At 46.7% G+C, this 15317-nt stretch overlaps 2 protein-coding genes across 4 annotated transcripts in view; one reads left to right on the top strand and one right to left on the bottom strand.

Moving 5' to 3' along the window:
• The window catches only part of LOC143986539 (NACHT, LRR and PYD domains-containing protein 3-like), a 535368-nt gene that overhangs the window by 475238 nt on the left and 44813 nt on the right, over window positions 1–15317 (top strand). The window lies entirely within an intron of this gene.
• Window positions 1–15317, bottom strand: part of LOC143986537 (NACHT, LRR and PYD domains-containing protein 3-like) — a 177532-nt gene that overhangs the window by 140514 nt on the left and 21701 nt on the right. Inside the window, exon 1 of one of the 3 annotated variants that reach the window (XM_077484904.1) lies at window positions 3382–3467. The exons of the other annotated variants lie outside the window; for them this stretch is intronic. The gene's annotated coding sequence lies outside the window, so the exon portion shown is untranslated. Of the gene's footprint in view, window positions 1–3381; window positions 3468–15317 lie in introns of those variants that run through there. 3 annotated transcript variants of the gene reach the window in all.

Raw genomic sequence — 15317 nt, 5'->3', positions numbered from 1 at the left:
ACAGAAATAGTATGTAAGCTCTTGGAGGGGATGATAAGGGACTATATACAAGATTTTAGTAAAGAGAACGGTATCATTAGCAGTAATCAGCATGAATTCATGAAGAATCGTTCTTGCCAAACCAAACTATTAACCTTCTATGAGGTGGTGAGTTGCCAGCTAGATAAAGGAAGGCCCATAGACGTGGTGTATCTGGATTTTGCTGGATATTTCTGGATAATAAGATACGTGGCTACTCATTAAAATTAGAAGAAAAGAGGTTTAACCTTAACCACTTGCTGACCGCCGCACGACGATGTACGTCGACAGAATGGCACGGGCAGGCATATGGGCGTACATGTACGTCCCTGCCTTCCCGCGGGTGGGGGGCCCGATCAGGCCCCCCCGGTGCCAGCGGCGGTCGGTATCCGTTCAGGAGCGATCCGGGATGAGGGGGCAGCCATTCGTTCATGGCCACCCCCTCGCGATCGCTCCTGACGAATAGAAGTGAAGCGTGACATCACTTCCTCTCCTGTAATGTAAACACAGGCAGAGGAAGTGAGGTAATCTCTCCTCCGTGTCGGTATTTTTCGTTCCGGCACAGAGAGAGGATCGGTGAGTTGCACCAACACACCACACGTACAGTAGAACATGCCAGGCACACTCTCACCCCCCCTTCACCCCCGATCACCCCCCCAATCACCCCTGCACCCCCAATCACAGTGACACAATTGCATTTTTTTTTTTTGCATTGGTGTCATTTATGACTGTAATAACTGTTAGGGCAGTTAGGGTTAGCCCCCTTTAGTTCTAAGGTACCCCCCCTAACCCCCCCAATAAAGGTTTAACCCCGTGATCACCCCCCGTCACCAGTGTCACTAAGGCTGGGTTCACATTGCAGCGGTTTATGAGAACGGATGTGATTTGCACCGCACTGCAGTGCAAATCACATCCGATCTCTGTGCGATTAGAGTTCAGCCATACAGATAGTATGGCTGAATTTGCGTCGCACCCGCCGCAAACTCGCACGGGACCCTTTTTTTGGTCCGCAGCAGAATCAGATCGCATGGGTGTTCACACCATGCGATCCGATTCCTGTCCGAGTTTGCAGATCGCACTGCGATATGCGAACTGATCTGAGGGTGTCATTAACATTTCACTGACACTCCCAGCAGTTCGCATAGGGCAGTGTGATACGGGAACCCGCCGCGGATTCGTGTCGTTCCCGCATCGCTCCAGTGTGAACCCAGCCTAATAAGCGATTGTTTTTCTGATTGCTGTGTTAGTGTCACAGGTGACGCTAGTTAGGCAGGTAGGTATTTAGGTTCGCCACAGCTTTTTATAGCGCCAGGGACCCCCATATACTACCGCATAAAGCCCCCTGATTGCCCCCTAGTTAACCCTTTCACCAGTGATCACCATATAACTGTTACAGGTGACGCTGGTTGGTTAGTTATTTTTTTATAGTTTCAGGGCACCCGCCATTATTACCTAATAAAGGTTTAACCCCCTGATCACCCGGTGGGTGATATAAGTTTGAGGGTCAGATAAGGTCTGCGTCGCCCCAGGCAGCGTCAGGTTAGTGCCAGTACCGCTAACACCCATGTGCAAAGCATACACCTCCCTTAGTAATATAGTATCTGATCAGATCTATATTAGCGTCGCCAGCAGTTTAGGTTTCCCAAAACGCATTGTTAGCGGGATCAGCCCAGATACCTGCTAGCACCTGCGTTTAGCCCCTCCGCCAAGCCCAGATCAGCCCACCCAAGTGCAGTATCGATCGATCACTGTCACTTACAAAACACAACACACATAACTGCAGTGTTCGCAGAGTCAGGCCTGATCCTGATTTTTTTTTGTAGCGTTTTGATACAGTCGCTGACAGCCTAGGTGCTTTTTTACCTGTGAGTCTCACTAGTGTACCCCTAAATTTAGGGGTGTCTACTTTCCAAAATGGGGTCATTGGGGGGGGTTTGTGCCATCTTGGCATTTTATGGCCTTCAAAACTGCGATAGGTAGTGAGGAGTAAAATCAAAAATTTACACCCTTAGAAATCCTGAAGGCGGTGCTTGGTTTTCGGGGCCCCGTACGCGGCTAGGCTCCCAAAAAATCTCACACATGTGGTATCGCCGTACTCAGGAGAAGCAGCAGAATTTATTTTGGGGTGTCATTTCACATATGCCCATAGCATGTGTGAGCAATATATCATTTAGTGACAACTTTGTGAAAAAAATAAAAAATAAATAAAAGTTTGTAATTTTCCCGCAACTTGTGGCAAAATATAAAATATTCCATGGACTCAACATGCCTCTCAGCAAATAGCTTGGGGTGTCTACTTTCTAAAATGGGGTCATTTGTGGGGGTTTTGTGCCATCTTGGCATTTTATGGCCTTCAAAACTGTGATAGGTAGTGAGGAGTGAAATTACAAATGTACGTCCTTAGAAATCCTGAAGGCGGTGCTTGGTTTTCGGGGCCCCGTACGCGGCTAGGCTTCCAAAAAGTCGACCACATGTGGTATCCCCATACTCAGGAGAAGCAGCAGAATGTATTTTGGGGTACAATTCCACATATAACCATGGCATGTGTGAGCAATATATCATTTAGTGACAACCTTGTGTAAAAAAAAAAAAAAAAAATTTTTGTCATTATTCAATCGCTTGAGGCAAAAAAATAAAATATTCAATGGGCTCAACATGCCTCTTATCAATTTCCTTAGGGTGTCTACTTTCCAAAATGGGGTCATTTGGGGGGGTTTTGTACTGCCCTGCCATTTTAGCACCTCAAGAAATGAGATAGGCAGTCATAAACTAAAAGCTGCGTAAATTCCAGAAAACGTACCTTAGATTGTAGATGTGACAACTTTTGCGCAAACCAATAAATATACAATTATTGACTTTTTTTACCAAAGACATGTGGCTGAATACATTTTGGCCTAAATGTATGACTAAAATTGAGTTTATTGGATTTTTCTAATAACAAAAAGTAGAAAATATCATTTATTTTTCAAAATTTGTGGCCTTTTTACGTTTATATCGCAAAAAATAAAAATCGCAGAGTCAGTCAAATACCTTTAAAAGAAAGCTCTATTTGTGGGAAGAAAAGGACGCAAATTTTGTTTGGGTACAACATTGCATGACCGCGCAATTACCAGTTAAAGCAGCGCAGTGCCAAATTGTAAAAAGACCTCTGGTCATTGACCAGCAAAATGGTCCGGTCTGAAAGTGGTTAAAAAAGAAAAGAAGGAAATAATGTGCTTCAATCATCCTGATACCATAACAACCATGGTGCCGGGATGATTGGAGCGCCAACACCAGGTGTTTGGAGTATCTTTATCTGCTGATTGATAACCTTTCTGGAATACATATTTGTATTGTGGTGTAGGAGATACAAGAAATTCTTACCTCTGTGACACGCTCAGATGGATCTCGCAATGTTTCACTTCCTTATACAGTCTCTTGTATATATCACCCCATCCCCCATAGCAGGAAATCACGTGTTTTCTGAGCTCTCTGAGAGGGACGTGTACAGAGCAGAAGAATAACCTCGCCCTCTCATTCCTATCAGGACTTCACAAAAATCACATCCAATAAAATGTTCTTTTTTTTTTTTTAACGCAGTACAAATGCATATGCAAAAAAAAAAAGTTTGTGTATTTCAATAAACCTCATTTATACCATTGTGTTGTCTTTATGTGCGTTTATAAAAAGTACAGCTTGCTGCATTTTGTGTGATTCCATCAAAACAATCAAATCCACAAACAATTGAATAGCCTTAATGTCTCATCCGATCAATTTTGATAGGATTCGATCAAACTGAGTCAATCGGTCAGGGCGGAATATTATCATTTTCAATTAGTCAGCAGCACTGAGAAACACTATATTACCAAAAGTATTAGGACACCTGTCTTTACACATATGAACATTAATGACCCCCCCAGTCTAAGCCCCTGTACACACGGTCGGAGATTTCGACAACCAAATCTGTCGGATTTTGTCCATCGGATCTTGTCCGAAACTGTTGCATACACACACGGTCGGACTAAGTTGTCGAAAAATCCGATCATTCAGAACGTGATGACGTAATTTCGTTACGACGGGACTATGTTCAGGCTAGTAGCCAATAGCTTTGATGTAAGAATTTGATCTGAGCATGCGTGGCACTTGGTCCGATCAAAATTCTCTACACATGATCGGAGTATGTCCGATCGAACCAGTTGGTCGGGAAATATTTCCAACACGTTGGAAAATTGGGTCCGATGGATATTCCGACTGAATCAGTCCGATGCAGACCACACACAGTCGGATTCTCCAACGACACGGTCTGATAGGACACATTCCGACGGATTCTCCGACCATGTGTACAAGGGCTTAGTCTGGATGGATCAATATTGAGTTGGCCCTTTGCAGCTATAACAGCCTCCTCTGGGAACACAAGGTTTAGGAGGGTGTCTAGGGGAATTTCAATTTAAATTGTGCTGGTTTATAACAGATGATCCCAACTGATACCTTAACCTCTTGCTTACTGGGCATTTAAACCCCCTTCCTTTCAGCGCTGTCACACTTTGACAATTGTTCGGTCGTGCTGCACTGTACTCAAATGAAATTGTTATCATTTTCTTCACACAAATGGAGCTTTCTTTCTTTTGGGGGTATTTAACCACTTGACCACCGGGCACTTAAACACCCTTAATAACCAGACCAATTTTCAGCTTTCGGTGCTCTCACATGTTGAATGACAATTACTCAGTCATGCAACACTGGACCTATATGACATTTTTGTCCTTATTTTCACACAAATGGAGCTTTCTTTTGGTGGTATTTATTCACCGCTGGGTTTTTTATTTTTTGTGCTATAAAAGAAAAAATACAGAAAATTCTGTAAAAAAATGAATTTTTCTTTGTTTCTGTTATAAAATTTTGCAGATTAGTAATTTTTTCTTCATAAATTTTGGCCAAAATTTATACTACTACACAAAGGCATGATGAGTTTTTTGAAGTTGTAATTTTTTCCCACAATTCTTCGCAAAATCAAGATTTTTTTAACTTTTTTTTTCACAAAATTGTCATATTATCAGTTTATTTCTCACACATAGCATATGCATACCACAAATTACACCCCAAAACACATTCTGCTATTACTCCCGAGTACGGCGATACCACATGTGTGAGATTTTTACACAGCGTGGCCACATACAGAGGCCCAACATGCAGGGAGCGCCATCAGGCGTTCTGGAGCACCCAGGACAATTCTGACATTTCTCTCCTACATGTAAAAATCATCATTTATTTGCTAGAAAATTACATAGAATCCCAAAACATTATATATGTTTTTTTTTAGCAAACACCCTGGAGAATACAATGGCGCTCGTTACAACTTTTTCTCTCGCACGGTATTTGCACAGCTATTTTTCGAACGTGTTTTTTTCAGAAAAAAAAACTTTCATGCTTAAAAAAATCAAAAAATAAAAAACAGTAAAGTTAGCCCAATTTTTGCATAATGTGAAAGATGAAGTTACGCTGAGTAAATAGATACCTAACATGTCACTCTTCAAAATTGCACACGCTCGTGGAATGGCGCCAAACGTCGCTACTTAAAAATCCCCATAGGCGACAATTTAATTTTTTTTACTGGTTATATTTTTTTAGTTACAGAGGAGGTCTAGGGCTAAAATTATTGCTCTCGCTCTAACGTTCGCACCAATACCTCACGTGTGTGGTTTGAACACCGTTTTCATATGTGGGCGGGACTTACATATGCGTTCGCTTCTGCATGCAAGCACATGGGGATAGGGGCGCTTTAAAAAAAAAAAAATTATTTTTCATTTTACTTTTATTTATTTTAGTTTGACATTTTTTTCCCCAAAAATAAATTTTTTGATCACTTTTATTCCTATTACAAGGAATGTAAACATCCTTTGTAATAGGAATATGGCATGACAGGTCCTCTTTACAGTGAGATATGGGGTCAATAAGACCCCGCATCTCACCTCTAGGCTCAGAAGTCTGAAAAAAAAAAAAAAAAGGATTCTGGCTTTGATCGTATTGGCGAGTCGGTAGAAGCACCGGAGGGAGGGGTGGATGTCTATGGCTGGGTATTGCAGGGTATCACCGACTATGGCTGGGTATCTCCGAGTATGGCTGGGTATCTCAGAGTATGGCTTTGCAGGGTATTGCGTTGCAGAGCATTGCAGGGTATTGGCGGGTGTTGCAGAGCATGGCAGAGTGTTGCAGTGTATTGGCGGGTGTTGCAGAGCATTGCAGAGTGTTGCAGGGTATTGGCGGGTGTTGCAGAGCATTGCAGAGTGTTGCAGGGTATAGGCGGGTGTTGCAGAGTGTTGCAGAGCATTGGCGGGTCTTGCAGAGCATTGCAGGGTATTGGCGGGTGTTGCAGAGCATTGCAAAGTGTTGCAGGGTATTGGCGGGTGTTGCAGAGCATTGCAGAGTGTTGCAGGGTATTGGCAGGTGTTGCAGGGTATTGGCGGGTGTTGCAGAGCATTGCAGAGTGTTGCAGGGTATTGGCGGGTGTTGCAGAACATTGCAGAGTGTTGTAGGTTATTGGCGGGTGTTGCAGAGCATTGCAGAGTGTTGCAGGGTATTGGCAGGTGTTGCAGAACATTGCAGAGTGTTGTAGGTTATTGGCGGGTGTTGCAGAGCATTGCAGAGTGTTGCAGGGTATTGCAGGGTATTGCAGAGTGTTGCAGAGCATTGCAGAGTGTTGCAGGGTATTGCAGAGTATTTCAGAGTATTGCAGGGTGTTGCAGAGTGTTGCAGGGTAATGGCAAGGAATTGAGGGGTTACATTTCGGTGAGCAGCGATGTGGGCACTGCAGATGCAGATTTCTTCCCCCTCCGCTGTACCGATCGGTACAGAGAGGGGGAGGGAGGAACCGGCGTCATAACATGACGCCGGTTTGTTTACAAGTGATCACTCCGTCATTTGACGGAGCGATCACGCTGTAATCGGCCGCAATGAGCGGCCGTTTACCATGATCCGTGTTGAAAAACTTGTTTTTAACAGTGTTTTGTACTAGCGTTTATGGGCGTTTTTTTATAAAAATACACAGAGGACACTCCAAAAATCCCACATTGCATTGAAAAAATAGAACGCAGAACGCAAATTAACGCACGTTTATGTGCTATGTGTTAAATATCATGTCTGGGGTGTGTCTATAGTATACCTGTAAAGTGGCACATTCTTCCCGTGTCTAGAACAATACCACAGCAAAATGGCATTTCTAAAGGAAAATTGTCATTCAAAAAGACCCCCCTGTGACATGCAGACTGTGACCCCCCTGTGACATGCAGACTGTGACCCCACCTGTGACATGCAGACTGTGACCCCACTGTGACATGCAGACTGTGACCCCACCTGTGACATGCAGACTGTGACCCCACCTGTGACATGCAGACTGTGACCCCACTGTGACATGCAGACTGTGACCCCACCTGTGACATGCAGACTGTGACCCCCCTGTGACATGCAGACTGTGACCCCCCTGTGACATGCAGACTGTGACCCCACCTGTGACATGCAGACTGTGACCCCACTGTGACATGCAGACTGTGACCCCACCTGTGACATGCAGACTGTGACCCCACCTGTGACATGCAGACTGTGTTGCCTGTGACCCCTGTGCCAACCAGCCAGCCTGTGTGTAGCCGATACAGTTTATTGCTGTCCCTTCCTCGCAAGAAGCCTGTGTCCCGCTGTGTCTTCATGATGCAGCCGATCAATTGGCGTGTGAGGGGTTAATCTAACTCAGCTGTATTAGTCGGCAGTAACTCTGCACTTGGTTTGTTTTGTCTGAAACTGGCACATTTGATGTAGCAGCAAAGGATACCTTCTTTCATGGGATACCGATCTGCATGCTACACTGGCCCTTCCATCACTGATTGTCTTGGCTCTCCCCGGCCTTTCTGTAGACAAGGCTTCCCAGCTTGGCCTAGGCCCCACATCCTCCCACACCACAGGTACTACAACCGCCATGATCTGGTGGACACGGCTGCTGCACGTGACCTCCAGACTGTATTTCCATCCTCCTAGCATGTTGCTGGTGCCCTTGCATGCTCCACCAGGCAGTGGTTAGTGTGGTGGGTATTGTGGTAATCAGCATAGTGTAGTGGGTGTTGTAGTGTAGTGGGTGTTGTAGTAATCAGTGTAATGTTGTGGATGGTGTACTGGTGTACGGACGGATTCTGTTGTGGATACCTGATGCAAGGAAGGACTCTGCTGGGGACACCTAATGCAAGGAAGGACTCTGCTGGGGACACCTAATGCAAGGAAGGACTCTGCTGGTGGCAGGCGATGTGGCAAGTGACACACTTAGGGGTCCCACTGATTCTGCATTATGGTGAGTTGAATGATTTAATTTTATATTACAATGTATTAATAGAAATAATGTGGTTTAATCATCCTGACACCATAACAACCATGGTGCCAAGATGATTGAAGCGCCAACACCAGGTATTTGGAGTATCTTTATCTGCTGATTGTCAAACTCTGGAAAACAAATATTGCTATTGTGGTGTAGAATCTGGGGCTGCTGTCCCTCCATCCCCCCCTTTCCCTCTCCATCCCGCATTCATCTCAGACTCTAACCACACCCCTTTGAGCCACGCCCGTTAAGCCACAGCACGGCATTTTCCCCTTTTTCTATGCCACACCTATAAATGCATGCCCTGCCTCCTAATTATAATGCAACTCCGCCTACAGCTAAAAAAGTGTCCCAGAATTTTTTTTTACAATGTTGGCAACTATGATTTTATATATATATATATATATATATATATATATATATATATATATATATATATATATATATATATATATATATATATATATATATATATAGATACATACATATAATTACAAAAAAAACAAAAAACATTACACGCCCGATTTTGGGGTCCACAGAAGAATATATATGAAAATTGCAAGTGGGGGCCACATCAAACCAGAATGTGGGCTGCAATTGGCCCACGGGCCGGACTTTGGACATGCCTGATCTAAAGTAAACAGCCTTTAGAATTCATGAATAATAGACAACAAGCATTGAAAAGCAGGAAGTCCGGCGCTCTCTGTGATCCACGGACCCAAACCAGATGTGACGGAGCTAGAGCGTCACTATGTCACATCCGGTTTGGGTCCGTGGAGCGCAGCGAGCGCCGGACTTCCTGCTTTTCAATACTTACCTTCTATTTATTAAACAGAATAATGCTATAGAGGCAATTTATTATCCCTACATGATACCTGCTTGACCAATTACACTAAGGAGAGTGAGATATCCGCGGAAAGACCCGTTTACCACTGTGAATCCCATAAAGGGGGCACGAGTGACACACGGACACCGCCCTCTTGTAGGGATTAAGGTTGTCACTTTTTCTTCAAGCCAAATCCAAACACTTTAGCGGTGCACAGTAATTATTTTTGTTTTAGCATACACTATAGGATTGTAACAGACCTGGGACACCTTTGGGCACTCCAAAGAGAATAGTAATGAGGCGCACATAGTGCCCCCCCACCTTCTTGTCAATCACTGCTCCGAGCCACATTCCTGTATGAGGGCCGCACTTGGGACATCCCTGCTCTTTGGAGCCTGCCTGGTGACAGGTTCCTTCCTGTTTGTGCCTCACTGTGAGGTATAGACGGGCGGGCTACATGCGTGTCGGTGGTGCGGGACATAAGCTCGCTCCTTGGGGCAGGCTTGCACCACGTGTCATCACGCTGAGGGGGTGCAGAGTGCAATTGATCTCAGTCAGCCTCACCGGGGGTATATTAGCCCACACCCCAGACATCCACAGCAGGGCCATCTTAATAGCATCATGGGCCCCGGGCAAACTAATGCACGTCCCCAATTTACACACCTAATCTCAAGAATGAAAGTATAAATAGTTGATAGATTTGAATTGAGATTTTTTTATCGCTATAAACAAAAAAGAGCGACCATTATTTAAAAAAAAACTATATTTTTTTACTTTCTTCTATAAAACACATTGAATGAAGAAATGTAAACTTAGGCCAATATGTATTGTGCTACATATTTTTGGTTAAAAAATCACAATAAGCGTATGTTGATTGGTTTGCACAAAGGTTTTAGCGTCTACAAACTATGGGATAGATTTATGAGATTTTTCTTTCTAGTAATGGCAGCAATTAGCGCCTTATAGTGAGACTGCGATATTGTGGTGGACAAATCACATACAAGGTGACACTTTTTGGAGACCAGTGACACGAATACAGTGCTAAAAATATGCACTGTCACTGTACTAATGACACTGGCAGGGAATGAATTAACATCAGGGGCGATCAAAGGGTTAACTGTGTGTCTAGCTATTGCTTACTCATTGTGGGGGAGGAGCTTTTACTAAGGGAAGGCATTGATCCATGATCCAGATAGTTTGATAAATAGACCGAGAAATTAGATAAATGGACACATGGATAGATAGACACTGGGTGGGGGGATGGAAGGTTGGATGGATGGATGGATAGATAGACACTGGGTGGGGGGATGGAAGGATGGATGGATGGATGGATGGATAGATAGATACTGGGTGGGAGGGAGGGATGGATGGATAGATACTGGGTGGGAGGGAGGGATGGATGGATATACACTGGGTGGGAGGGATGGATGGATAGATACATAGATACTGGAGGGAGGAATGGATGGATAGATAAATAGATACTGGAGGGAGGGATGGATGGATAGATACTGGGAGGGAGGAGATGGATGGATGGATGGACACTGAGCGGGATGGATGGATGGACACTGAGTCAGATGGATGGACAGTGAGTGGGATGGATGGATGGACAATGAGTGAGTGGGATGGATGGACAGACAGTGAGTGAGTGGGTTGGATGGATGGACAGTGAATGGAATGGATGGATGGATGGACAGTGAGTGGGATGGATGGACAATGAGTGAGTGGGATGGATGGACAGTGAGTGAGTGGGATGGATGGATAGATAGACACTGGGTGGGGGGATGGAAGGATGGATGGATAGATAGATAGATAGATACTGGGTGGGAGGGAGGGATGGATGGATAGATACTGGGTGGGAGGGAGGGATGGATGGATACACACTGGGTGGGAGGGATGGATGGATAGATATACACTGGGTGGGAGGGATGGATGGATAGATAAATAGATACTGGAGGGAGGAATGGATGGATAGATAAATAGATACTGGAGGGAGGGATGGATGGATAGATACTGGGAGGGAGGAGATGGATGGATGGATGGACATTGAGTGGGATGGATGGATGGACACTGAGTGGGATGGATGGACAGTGAGTGGGATGGATGGACAGTGAGTGGGATGGATGGACAGTGAGTGAGTGGGATGGATGGATGGACGGACAGTGAGTGAGTGGGATGGATGGATGGACAGTGAGTGGGATGGATGGACAATGAGTGAGTGGGATGGATGGACAGTGAGTGAGTGGGATGGATGGATGGATGGACAGTGAGTGAGTGGGATGGATGGACAATGAGTGAGTGGGATGGATGGACAGTGAGTGAGTGGGATGGATGGATGGATGGACAGTGAGTGAGTGGGATGGATGGATGGACAGTGAGTGAGTGGGATGCATGGATGGATGGACAGTGAGTAAGTGGGATGGATGGACAGTGAGTGAGTGAGTGGGATGGATGGACCTGTGAATGGGATGGATGGACAGTGAGTGGGATGGATGGACAGTGAGTGAGATGGATGGACAGTGAGTGAGTGGGATGGATGGATGGATGGACAGTGAGTGAGTGGGATGGATGGATAGTGAGTGAGTGAGTGGGATGGATGGATGGATGGACAGTGAGTGAGTGGGATGGATGGATGGATGGACAGTGAGTGAGTGGGATGGATGGATGGACAGTGAGTGAGTGGGATGCATGGATGGATGGACAGTGAGTAAGTGGGATGGATGGACAGTGAGTGAGTGAGTGGGATGGATGGACCTGTGAATGGGATGGATGGACAGTGAGTGGGATGGATGGACAGTGAGTGAGATGGATGGACAGTGAGTGAGTGGGATGGATGGATGGATGGACAGTGAGTGAGTGGGATGGATGGACAGTGAGTGAGTGGGATGGATGGATAGTGAGTGAGTGAGTGGGATGGATGGATGGATGGACAGTGAGTGAGTGGGATGGATGGACAGTCAGTGAGTGAGATGGATGAATAGTGAGTGAGCGGGTGGGATGGATGGATAGTGAGTGAGTTGGATGGATGGATGGACAATGAGTGAGTGAGTGGGATGGATGGATGGTGAGTGAGTTGGATGGATGGATGGACAATGAGTGAGTGAGTGGGATGGATGGATGGGCAGTGAGTGAATGGGATGGATGGACAGTGAGTGAGTGGTATGGATGGATGGATGGATGGACAGTGCGTGTGTGGAATTTGATGGATGGATGGACAGTGAGTGAGTTGGATGGATGGATGGATGGACAGTGAGTGAGTTGGATGGATGGATGGACAGTGAGTGAATGGGATGGATGGATGGACAGTGAGTGAGTGGGATGGATGGATGGATGGATGGACAGTGAGTTGGATGGATGGATGGATGGACAGTGAGTGAATGGGATGGATGGATGGACAGTGAGTGAGTGGGATGGATGGATGGATGGATGGACAGTGAGTGAGTGGGATGGATGGATGGATGGACAGTGAGTGAGTTGGATGGATGGACAGTGAGTGAATGGGATGGATGGATGGATGGACAGTGAGTGAGTGGGATGGATGGATGGACAGTGAGTGAGTTGGATGGATGGATGGATGGACGGATGGATGGACAGTGAGTGAGTGAGTGGGATGGATGGATGGACACACACAGATCAGTGATGAGGACTTACATGTCTGTTAATGAGGCTCTGTCCTGAGCAGGAATCCATGGCTAGTGACAGGCAGCTGTGACTCCTCCTTCCTTCCATACACTGGGTGTGGTCTGATCTCGGTGTAGTCAGTCACACAAGGGGTCCCTCTCCTTATATATACAGGATGGGCTGTGTGTTTAACAAGAGCCGCCACTGACACCGCCAAACCGAGACACAGCAACACCAGTGGAGATAATAGAAGCACTGAGGATCACTTGATAAACACACAGCCCGTGTGACTCCTCCCCCTCCATCCATCCTGTAGAAATAAGGAGACCGGCCTTGTGTGATCCTCAGTGATTCTAATATCTCCACTGGTGTTGCTGTGCCTCGTTTGTCTGTCAGTGGAATCATTCAGCTCTGCCCTCTCCTGCGGATTTCCAGCATCTACCTTGTTGTTGTTGTTTGGAGTTTCATAGCGGCAACTGTGGGAGTTCACTCCTCCGCTCGGCGCACTGGTCTGACACAGGGAAATCCGGAAGGGACATACTAACTAGTCTGTCACTCAAAGCACATAGTATAGTAATCCTATGGGGGCGCCGGGCGGATGCAGATCGGCACTTTTCATTGTGCCACAAGACGGGTTAACTAACTACAGGCGGCGGCGACAGAAGACCGGGCCACCGCCTGTAAAAGAGCTATAAGAAGGCGCGGTGGCCCGGCAGAAGAACCGAAGAGGGGGACAAGACCCCCGAAGTCGGAAGAAGAGGCCGGTGGCGAGGAAGAAAGCCGGACTCCTCTGCTAGCAAAAGAGCTACAAGAAGATAGCAGAGGAGTCCGGTGAGAAGACCCCCGAAGACGGAAGACCCCCGGAGCTGTGCAATAAACTATTTTATCTTGTGTGGTGTGTTCTTATTAAAGGGGGCTCCTGGATTCCGATAAGCCCCCCGCCCGCAGACCCCGACAACCAACGGCTAAGGTTGTCGGGAAGAGGCCCTTGTCCTCATCAACATGGGGACAAGGTGCTTTGGGGTGGGGGGGCCGCACGCCCCCCCTCCCCCAAGGCACCCCCCATGTTGAGGGCACGCGGCCTGGTACGGCTCAGGAGGGGGGGCCGTCCGCTCGTCCCCACCCCCTTTCCTGGCTGGCCGGGTAGCGTGCTCGGATAAGGGCCTGGTGTGGATCTGGGGGACCCCACGCCGTTTTTTCGGGGTAGGGGGGTTCCCCTTGGAATCCATACCAGACCTAAGGGCCTGGTATACTCTCGGAGGGGGAACCCACGCCAATTTTTTTTCAGAAATTTGGCGTGGAGTTCCCCCTTCAGAGCTCATTCCCTGATTGGCCATGGCAAAAGTCGCCTGGCCTGGGGCGACTTGTAAGTCGCCCCAGGTTGTGTCTAAAAGTCGTGTTCAAGTCGTCTCCAAGTTGCCTCACAAAGTCCTCCTATAGTCGTGTCGCCCCTGTGTGAACCGAGCCTAAGGCTGCTTTCACACTGGGGCATTGGGGTAGTCGGCGGTAAAGCGCCGCTATTTTTAGTGGCACTTTACGGTAGTTTTTGCTGCGCTTTTTGGCCGCTAGTGGGGTGCTTTTTAGCCCCGTTAATGTCTGAAAAAGGGTTCAAAGCGCCGTTGCAGTGGGGATTTGCTGGCACCTCAGTGGCACTGCCCATTGATTTCAATGGGCAGGGGTGCTGCACTCCTGAAGCGCCTCAAAGATGCGGCTTGCAGGACTTTTTTTGGCGTCCTGCCAGCGCAGAACTCCAGTGTGAGAGCCATCGGGATATGACACTGGAGAGACAGGAGAGGCTCTTTACAGGCGCTATGCAGGTGATATTTTTAGCGCTATAGCGCCTATAAAGTGCCTTAGTGTGAAAGGGGTCTTTTATCACCAGTTGCATTTGACGGGCACTACCGCTCACCAAATGCAACCAAATAAATGAGTCTTTGCTGCAACTTTCCCATATCCTTGTCCAAGCACATACTTGTGGTGAGGGTGATGCAGCATTTAGGGGGTTAAAACAGGTGGTGAGGAGGCGATATATCTCCTCCTCACCGCCTGTCTAATACCTCTGAAAAGCAATCCATGTGCCGCAGTTTTTTACAATTCGGGCCGGTTCACACTGCTGTGCTGTCCGACATCCCATGTGATTCGCAACGCAGTGCAAATCACATGAGATCTCTGTGCGATGCAAACTCAGCCATACAGATTGTATGTCTGAATTTGCATCACATTCGGAGCAAACTGGCACAGGGCCCTTTTTTTTTTTTGGTTCTGAACCCGAATTGGATGGCTTGGGTGTTCACACCCATGCGATCAGATTCCTGTCTGAATTGACAGGTTGCACTGTGATATGCAAACTGATTTGGGGTGACACTCTCAGCAGTTTGCATAGTGCAGTGTGAACTGTCTGCGAGTTGTATGCGATGCGGGAACCCGCACTGGATTCGCAGGGTTCTGGCATCGCTCCAGTGTGAACCAGACTTGGTTCACACTATGTGGTGCAGGAACTGCATGCGAGGTTTGAACAGG

This window comes from Lithobates pipiens, unplaced genomic scaffold, assembly GCF_037356315.1.
Source record: "Lithobates pipiens isolate NorthernLeopardFrog02 unplaced genomic scaffold, aLitPip1_a1.2 Scaffold_167, whole genome shotgun sequence".
NCBI lineage: Eukaryota > Metazoa > Chordata > Amphibia > Anura > Ranidae > Lithobates > Lithobates pipiens.
The sequence above is the reverse complement of the archived record's forward strand: the minus strand, read 5'-3'. Positions and strand labels throughout refer to the sequence as shown.